The sequence below is a fragment of the Neoarius graeffei genome, chromosome 4, assembly GCF_027579695.1.
Source record: "Neoarius graeffei isolate fNeoGra1 chromosome 4, fNeoGra1.pri, whole genome shotgun sequence".
Taxonomy (NCBI): Eukaryota; Metazoa; Chordata; class Actinopteri; order Siluriformes; family Ariidae; genus Neoarius; species Neoarius graeffei.
The window spans coordinates 113,862,252-113,872,244 of NC_083572.1; the positions used below are offsets into that span (position 1 = coordinate 113,862,252).

At 43.3% G+C, this 9,993-nt stretch overlaps 1 pseudogene; it reads right to left on the reverse strand.

Moving 5' to 3' along the window:
• LOC132885516 (intermediate filament protein ON3-like) overlaps positions 1 to 2,948 on the reverse strand; it is a 43,862-nt pseudogene extending 40,914 nt beyond the window's left edge.
• Between the last annotated feature and the right edge of the window lie 7,045 nt (positions 2,949 to 9,993).

Here is a 9,993-nt window from a genome sequence, read left to right on the forward strand (position 1 = left end):
TGCATGTCTTTGGACTGTGGGGGAAACTGGAGCACCCGGAGGAAACCCATGCAGACACGGGGAGAACATGCAAACTCTACACAGAAAGGCCCTCACCAGCCGCTGGACTCTAACCCAGAACCTTCTTGCTGCAAGGCAACAGTGCTAACCACTACACCACCGTGCCGCCCATGGGAACTGCTCATTAGGGCTTAATTAGTCCATAACTTCATTAATAATTGCAATTATGCAGATTTGGGTAAAAGCTATATGCACTCCAGGCAGACCTACCTTCCTGCCAAAAAGAATAAAAATCGGTGAATTGAGAGAAGAAGCGATTTTCATGAAATGTGGATGATGCCAGACAGACGACAGACAACACCTAATGGGATAAATTCATCACCTATCAACCAGATGAGCTAATAATCCTGCTTATAAATTTATAATCTATTTAATCAATAAGAATTGATGGATGATTGTTGCATCAATTCATTTCAGTCATTGCCTTTTAAATCAATGTACCAAAATCATCCACTTACACAACAGTATTTTTTTTCTCCCCATTGTAGTTTAGCCCCTTATGTAACCTACAGTATTTCTATTGTTATTTTATTGTTGTTCTATTAGGCACCATGTTTTTTAGGCATTTATTTCTTGGACAGTTTTATTTTACATACGGTTTATTTTCAGCTTGCATTGTTGTATTTTAACTTACTGTATTGTTATGGAGCAATTTCTGGCACAAGAGTTTCCTTCAGGATTAATAAAGTTTTTTTTTTTTCGCGGTGCGGTTTCCATCAAATCCTGCACTCTGATTGGCTGGTGAGCGGGTCTGTATCCACGGTACGGACCCTAGTTACGGACCCTGGTGACGGACCTCTGGCGACTCGCTTGTTCACAACAACAAACATAGTAGCATTTTTTGTCAACATTTATCTTTTTTTTAATAAGATTTATTTATAAGATTATCAAAAATCTTATAAATTTTTGCCAGCATTTCTCAGGAAAATAGCATTAATTTTACAGCATGGATAGCGATAACGACAGTCTTCACAGCGAAAGCGAGTTTTACTACCCTGAGGAAGAAGAAATAAAAGAAAGCATTTCAGGAGAAAGCTAAAAACCTCTAACTTGCTAACGCCGAGCAAAAACATGGCTGAATCCTGAATGACTCCTATTTGTAGAAATAGGGGACTACATAAGTGGTAAAATGTAGGGTTTTTTTTCCTGCCTTGGAAGTGCACTTGCATACCGAGGAGGAAGCAATTTGCATTACAGCCGTGAACGAGGATTCAAAATGGTGGCTCGACTCGAGTTTCCCTTTCGGGCGCTCTCGTTTTCTGTTAGAATTTGGTAAAGAAAAAAATAAATGTATTATTTACCAGCTTAAGGTCGGTCCGTATGGTGAAATACCGTGACCTCGGCTTTGAATGCTGACCTCGGCCCAGAGGGCCTCGCTCAGTACTTTCAAGACCTCAGTCACAGTATTTCACGATACGGACCTCCCAGCTAGTAAATAACATATCTTGTCTTATTTTATAAAACACCTCATTCATACTTTTCCCTTTTATTCCACACTTATAATCCACACATTCCTGAAGGGAGACTTCTGGACATGTTCATTCTTGTAGCCTGTTTACTCATTAACACCGAGACTGTTATCTCACAACCTTTCTGAATGGTTCGTGAGAATGGGAGTTATTTTATTGGCTAAAGGTGTGTCAGTCTTTTGAAGCTGATAACTGATGTAGTGAAGGACAAATTACTTGGAGTTTATGACTGAAAGTAATCACCACTGGCCCCTGTCAATTTCTTTTTAAAGTGTTATACACAGTTCTCACTAAGAATAACACCAACAATACTATTTTTATTATATGGTGTTCTTATTGACATTTCAGGAGTCAAATGTCTGAAAAAGTTTTTCCTTTAATCACTTCCTTCCTGTGTGAAGTGTATTTTAAGGGTATTTCAGGTATACTACAAAATAGTATGAAAAAGGACTTTACATCTTGGAGGGCGTCGCTGTCCACACCGTTGGTCCTTGTCAATTTCTTTTCTTTATAATTAAAGTGTTCTAATTCTGTATTTTATCATCATTGTGATTACCATTAAACCCAGTTACTGTTTACATTTCTGTCAAAACAGAGTTCTGCCCTGCTTGCCTTCAATGGAACCCAAGGGTAATGAAGCTCTGCCCCAATTTAACATCTCATTGCATAGTTGTGTGTTTTAGCTCAAATACAAAAAAGGCTAACTTATCATGCTAGGTAAGTGTCTTAATCGAGTTTTGAATCATAACGCAACAACCAATGGACTTATGGATACCAGGATTGCCAGATTGATGACTATTTCCAATATATTAGAAATTTTAGTATGTACAGTTATTAGAGTTTAAGCCTTGAAAAACCACACTGTATTTTTTTCCAAACCTGGAAATATCTTAATCATGACTACATGACTATGTTTATCTGGGATCTCAGACAAATTAGAGTTGAGAAGTTCCAGATAACATACTTAAGTTTGCTTGACATTGATATAACAGGGAACAAAAAGGATGCAGAAAGGACCAAAATAAAATAAAATAAAAACAGAAGAAAATGTCTTACTTTATCTATAAAGGAGGCAAATCGGTTGTTGAGAGTCTTGATCTGTTCTTTCTCCTGAACTCTGATGGCTTGGATGTTAGGGTCAATCTCTATGTTCAGCGGAGCCAGGAGACTCTTGTTGACAGTCACTGTGGTCAGTGAAGAGGACACGATGGAACCCTGACCCACACCTACTCTATGCATACGATCCAGACTTCCACCATACACTCTTGAGTTTATGAGCGGCCCTTTGACCACCCTAACCCCACCCCCGGTGCCTCCATAGAAGTTCTGCACATAGTAACTCTTGATGTCAAACCCTGGGTCAATGGAGAAGCGGCTGCCATAGGAGTTATCGGTTGATGCCCTGAGCGTCTTCTTCATGGTGGACCTATGGGTGGATGTGAATGGAGATCGACGGAGTGGCGGTGGAGATGGTCAATGTCTCACACTTCACTTACTTTTATAGGAGACGGAGAGCAGAACAAGGCGAGGTGATTTATTGGTTATAAAGGTGGTGGTGAATGTCACACATTAACCAGCTCTGAAATTATTTAGAAGAGCATCATATACACCAGTTATCTCAACTGTTACATGATTAGTCTATTTACTGTCTGTAAGCAATTGAGCGCAGCAACCTATAACTCCCATCTACAGCCCAAAATCATACAGGATATTTAAAGTGCACAGCCTCATTACAACCTAGATCACTTTATATTGTACATGCATTATTGATCTGTAAGAAGAATTATGAACATCCTCGTGAGGGAGTTATGCAAGACTGCAAATGTTCATATGTAGCTGATGTGCATTTATGGCTAAAGGATTTTACAATTCAGTAAAAAGTAAATCACACACCTTCAGTCAAGGCCATTCTACCATTGTTATGAGCATTCCAGTTTTATCAACAGGCTACACATTTCGTTTTATGGTGCCTTTTAGTCTTTTTTTCTCTACCCATTGTCTATTACTACACTGTAGACAGTGTTGTTATCTGTAGATATGAGCATGTGATGACTCTCAGCCCACAGATACTGCTGTAAAGATAACACTTGATGTCTCCTGCTCTGTTGTTTGTTTGAGGTCATAGCTGTGGCATTCATGCAAAATATATTTTGTGGAATGCTTGCAGTAATTGTACTTTATCTGCACTGTTTTAAAGTTGTCTTTAAAAGTAAACTCTCAGACAAATCATGTTAAAGGTAGACTGCCTTTCAGATTTTAAGTGTAAGTCATTGTGGCAGCGGGGGCGTGGTCAAGCGCCGGTCTGTGACAGGAGGGCGGAGTCAGGGAAGGTAAGTGGCAGAATCACTACACCTGAGAGCAATTAACCTGTGTTTGTGTGTCTTCCCAGTGACCGCGCCCTATATCAGGAGGGAGAGCGAGAGCGAAAGGAGCTCCCCCAACCCGAAGACTGGTGTGTGTGTGTGTGTGTGTGTGTGTTAGACTGGGAGAGTGCATGTTTAACGCTGAAAAGTGTAAAATAAAACAGTCTGTCAAACCTTATCTCTGTCCTGCTGTCCTCTGTGCTCCACCCACCAACACAGAATCGTTACAGTCATAAAAAGAATTTTCCTTGATACCTGATTATTTTTGTCTAGTGGACTAAAAGCTACTGAATTAGAATCACAGACTTCCAATTTTATTAGTTTTTTTTTTAATAGAACAATTAACGAGTTTAGACCCATGTGGCTCTAAATTCTCTGCTATTTTTTCCTGCTTCACCACAGGGCCGGCTCTAGGTCTTTGGCTGCCCTAGGCGAGATTGAGTTTTGGCACCCCCCCCAAGAAAAAAAACCCTCTAATAACATCTAAATAACACTTTAATCTAATCACTCTATTCTATTACTATTAAACAATGTACGGTGCATGGACAATAAACAAGAAGTCATTTTTATCTTTTTCATTATTGTTATTATTGTTATCATTATTCACATAAAGTGTCACAAAGTAAAATGACCACACAAATTCAATACATATCTCCATATAATGGGCAAAAACTCTTCCGCACCCTGTTCAAAGTGTAGTGCATGGGCAATAAACAAGAAATTATTTTTAGTTTCTTTTTTGCTATTAAAAGTTAAGTCATCTCTGAAGAATTAACAAATTAAATGAATAAAAAATTCTACAATTCTAAATTGTGCAAACTTAAGCACCCTGTTAGGACATCAATGGGCTGTATTTTCAAACAAAAGTGCTATTATGGGTACTTTGTTATTGAAGTCTATTGCTGTCTAAAATATTAATTTGCCACTATAATGGTTGATATGAGAGATTAGATCAGACTTACCTCTATACTTGGCTCTATTTGTTTCTTCCTGTAGCCTTTGTTTGCGCCCTTGCGCACCCGAGAGTTTGGATTTCTTCATTTAAGCACTTGTAGTCTGGGCTACTTTTTGCAGTGGATAGCCATTCTCATTCCCTGATGAACACCACTCCCCCCGCCCCCCTTATAACCTATCATTGTGCATTTTTAGTAGGCATAAGGAAATCACCGACCACTACTGCGTAGGTTACACTTGTTTTTCAACCTTTTTGAGCCAGGGCGCACTTTTTTCAATGAAAAAATCTCAAGGCACATCACCAATAGAAAATGTTGACTGAAACTAAAACGCTGTTGCCAATATTTACAATATACAGTCATTCTATAATTTTCCACGGTACACTTGGTGATCTCTCACGGCACACTAGTGTTCCGCGGTACTAGAGTTCAGCAGCACAGTGGTTGAAAACACTGTACACCACTGATGCACTTGGTAACATCTCCATTCAATAACTCCATCCCTCCTTTTTGGTGGGGTTTTGGTCGCCCTTGGCGCCCCTGGGCACACTTTGCGCTCTAGGCAATTGCCTAGGTCGCCTATAGCAATCGCCAGCTATGATTACATGGCCAAAACAGAGAATAGCCGCGGATGCGCACTTGCGCGCCCGAAGACACACTATAGACAGGGCGAACCATCGTTGAGCGCTTATTGTTTCATGATTAACAACCACCACCACACCCCACCCCACCCCGCTTTTTTTTTGACAAATTGCACCCTGACTACATGCTTTGCTGTACAATTAAATTAGGCTAAGACATTATAATGCTGACTCGTTTTCAGAATAGTGGAAGTCATAATTTTTCTCCACCTGTTTCTGCGCCCCTGGATGGACACAGCGCCCTTAGCATTTGCCTATATTGCCTATGCCACAGGCCGGCTCTGCTTCACCATGACCCAATTCAAGATATTATGTCATGCATCACATGGTGGGCTTTCCCCATTCGCACAAGGCATTGTGGGATACAAATTTGAAACAGAAGAGAAAAATGGAGGACGTGAGTGTGCGAATGAAACGTGAAAGACTGACTACAGTAACGGAAAGTGAGAAGAAAAGATGTTATGTTGTGAAGGAAAGGAAACACAGGGCCAAACTAATAAATATCAGCGATCAGCGGAGACAGTGGGATGATCTGAGAGTGACCAGGCTCAAGTTCGCCTCAAAAAGATACATATTTAGATTAGATAGAACTTTATTGATCCCTTTGGGAGGGTTCCCTCAGGGAAATTAAGATTCCAGCAGTATCATTACAGGATAAACAGAAAAGAAAATAGAGAAAAAAACTTCTAGATAAATTAAATTATTTACCGTACATATACAAATATAAAAAGAATAAGATATGGCGAAGAGAGGAAGGGAGGGAAGAAGGAAAAAAAGGGGCCAGCAGAAGAGATACTGCACCTTATATTACACATTATATTGCACATTGTCCAGTATTGCATATTGTTAGGCTAGGCTACTGCTCCTTCCCGTCCTCTGTCCTCCTGTTACCCCTCCTCCACCCCAGAGAGGAGTTGTACGGTCTGATGGCATGAGGGACAAAGGAGTTTTTAAGTCTGTTCATCCTGCACTTGGGAAGGAGCTTTCTGTCACTGAACAGGCTCCTCTGGTTGCTGATGATGGTGTGCAGAGGGTGACTGGCATCATCCATGATGTTCAATAGTTTGTCCATAGTCCTCTTCTCTGCCACCATCACCAGAGAGTCCAGCTTCATGCCGAACACAGAGCCGGCCCACCTGATCAGTTTGTCCAGCCTGGAGGTGTCCTTCTTGGATGTGCTGCCCCCCCAGCACACCACGGTGTAAAACAGGACACTGGCGACCACAGACTGTTAGAACATCCACAGGAGTTTCCTGCAGATGTTAAAGGACCACAGCCTCCTCAGGAAGTATAGCCTGCTCTGTCCTTTCCTGTATAAGTGATTGGTGTTGCAAGTCCAGTCCAGATTGTTGTCCAGCCACAGCTCGAGGTACTTGTAGGAATCCACAGCCTCCACCTCGACTCCCTCGATCAGAACTGGTCATGACCTTAGTCTGGACCTCCCAAAGTCAATGACCAGCTCCTTGGTCTTCGAGGTGTTGAGCTGCAGATGGTTTCTGTTGCACCACACAGCAAAGTCCCTCACCAGGCTCCTATACTCCTCCTCTCTGTCGTCACTGATACACCCAACGCTGGCTGTGTCATCGGTGAACTTCTGAATGTGACACAGCTCCGAGTTGTAGCAGAAGTCCGCGGTGTACAGGGTGAAGAGAAGAGGGGCCAGCACCATGCCCTGGGGTGCTCCGGTGCTGCTAATTACAGTGTCAGATGTGATGTCCTAAGTCTGATGTACTGCGGCCTGTCGGTAGCTGGAGATCCAGGTGACCAGGCAGGGGTCCACTCGCATCCTGTTCAGTTTGTCCTGAAGCAAAAGGGGCTGGATGGTGTTGAAGGCACTCGAGAAGTCCAAGAAGAGGATCCTCACTGTGCCATTTCCCTTATCCAGATGCGAGTGGGCTCAGTGTAGCAGGTAGAGGAAGGCGTCTTCCACACCAACACCTGCCCAGTATGCAAACTGCAGACAGTCCTGGGCATGTTGTACCTGGGGTCTGAGGAGGCTGAGGAAGAGCCACTCCAACATCTTCATCAGATGTGAAGTGAGTGCCACCGGTCGGAAGTCGTTCAGCTCACTGGGCTGATTCTTTTTGGGAACTGGAACGATGCATGATGTTTTCCAGAGGGTGGGCACTCTCCCCAGCTGCAGGCTGAGGTTGAAGGTGTGTTGGAGTGGTTCACCCAGTTCAGCAGCGCAGGTCTTCAGTAGTCGGGGACACACTTTGTCTGGGCCTGCTGCTTTCCTGGGGCGAAGCTTCCTCAGTTGACCTCTGACCTGGTCTGCAGTAATGTATGGAGGAGTCTGTGTTGAGGTGGGGGAGGAGGGGGCTGCTGCGATGACTGGAGGGAGGTGTGTTGAGGGAAGAAGGAGAGATGGCTGCAGTGAGGGAGAGGGTGGGGGGGACGTGGGCTGGTTGAACCGGTTGAAGAAGTCATTCAACTCGTTCACCCTCTCCACTGTCCCCTCAACAACTCTGGTCTTTGTATTTTGGCCTGTGATGGTTTTCACACCTTCCCAGACCTCCCTCATGCTGTTCTCCTTCAGCTTCTGCTCCACCTTTCTCCTGGAGCTGTCCTTAGCTTCCCTCATGCAGCATTTCACCTCCTGCTGTGCTGTTTTCATTGCCTCCTTGTCCCTGCTCCTGAAGGCGGCCTTCTTACTGTTGAGGACAACTTTGACTTCCTGTGTTACCCATGGCTTGTTATTAGGGTAACACTGTACAGTCTTAGCAGGGGAAACCACGTCTGCACAGAAGTTGAGACAATCCATCAGACAGTGCGTCAGCCCCTCTATGTCCTCACAGTGTGGGCTAAGCAGCACATCCCAGTCTGTGATGTCATAGCAGTCTCTGAGGGCATCTTCCATTTCAGGGGACCACCTCCTGATGGAGCTAGTTGTTGCAGGCTGCCTTTGGACCAGGGGGGTGTACTTCGGCTGTAAACAAACCAGGTTATGGTCAGACTTCCCTAGTGGGGGGAGGGGTGTGACTCTGTATGCATGCCTCACATTAGCATACAGCAAGTCAATTGTCCTGTTATTCCTTGTTGGACAATCCACAACCTGGTAAAAAGCAGCCAAATTAGAGTCCAAAGTAGCATGATTAAAGTCCCCAGAAATGATCACAAATGCCTCAGGGTGCTGTGTCTGCAGCCTTGCTGTGACAGAGTGAATCCTCTCACATGCAGTGGCTGCATCTGCCCTGGGAGGGATATAAACACAGATGGTGATCACGTGACTGAACTCCCTTGGCATATAACATGGCCCCAGGCTAACAGCTAGCATCTCCAAGTCTGGGCAACATAAAACTGTCTTTATAGAGATATGTCCTAGGTTACACCAGTGGTTGTTCACGTAAATGATGAGTCCCCCACCTTTGCTTTTCCCGCATGCTTTAGTGTCTCTGTCGGCTCTCACAGCAGTGAATCTCCGCAGGTCCATATTAGCATCCGGTACAAGGTGTGTTACCCATGTCTCCATAAAGATAAATAAGCTGCTCTCCCGATAAATCCACTAGTTGTTCAGTGCGGAAAGCTCATCGACTTTATTCGGCAGCGAGTTCACATTCCCCATGATAATGGAGGGAATGGATGTTTTGTAGTGTCACTGGTTGTCCGCTAGCCTAGCCTTTAGCTTAGCTCCGGCTTTGCAGCCCCTGGGTTTCCTCCTCAGCTCCGCTGGGATGGGGTGTCGTATTCCGGCTCGTCCCATTGTTTTCAGGGCCAGCAGCTCCTCTCTCGAATAAGCGAGAAAACTGGCTCCTGGTTGCATGTTAAAGTTAAAAATATCCATGTGATATAAGTAAAACACACTATGTCTTCGTCAGAAGAGCAGAAAAGTAAAAAAGGTGGGGAAAAAAGAGGTTTAAAGAGCTAAAAACTACAGAGCTACTAGAGAGGCAGCCGTCTCACACAGCGCCCCACTGAAGGTACCTGCTTCAATTTGGGCTAATTGCAGCATGTTATTCACTAATTAAAGCATTTATGATAGGGAGAAACATTCTAACTAGCATTTCACATGTAGGATCCATTGGCTGTGTCATCTTTTCTGTCATAACTTTAGTATTGAAGTTGCAATGCAAATGTTGTTGTGATCAGTGGTTCATCTAGTGGCAAAATGGTAACCAGGTCAGAGCGCTGTCAAAGGTAAAATTATGCATGCACACATACACTTCCTCCGTTTGCTTGACTGCACAAAACAGGAGATCTCACACACATTATTTGCTAGGGAATACCCTCAAATTAGATATGTTCCCAGTCACAGAGTGGCCTGATATTTTGTGAGATATTACAGAAATAAGCATGCATCACAATGACCACATTTCAGAGAGAACTAAATTTTAATCGATTTTATTAAATTGAAAGGCTGTCTTCCTTTAATGTGGATCAATGCTCAAAAGAGCTCTTTATTTCCCAGTAACTCCAAACAATATGTAAGTAATAATGTAAGTAATAAACCAGTGTGTGTTCCTGTTGTAGTGAAGTCCTGAGTGATAGTGTCATGAAGTAGAGTTAG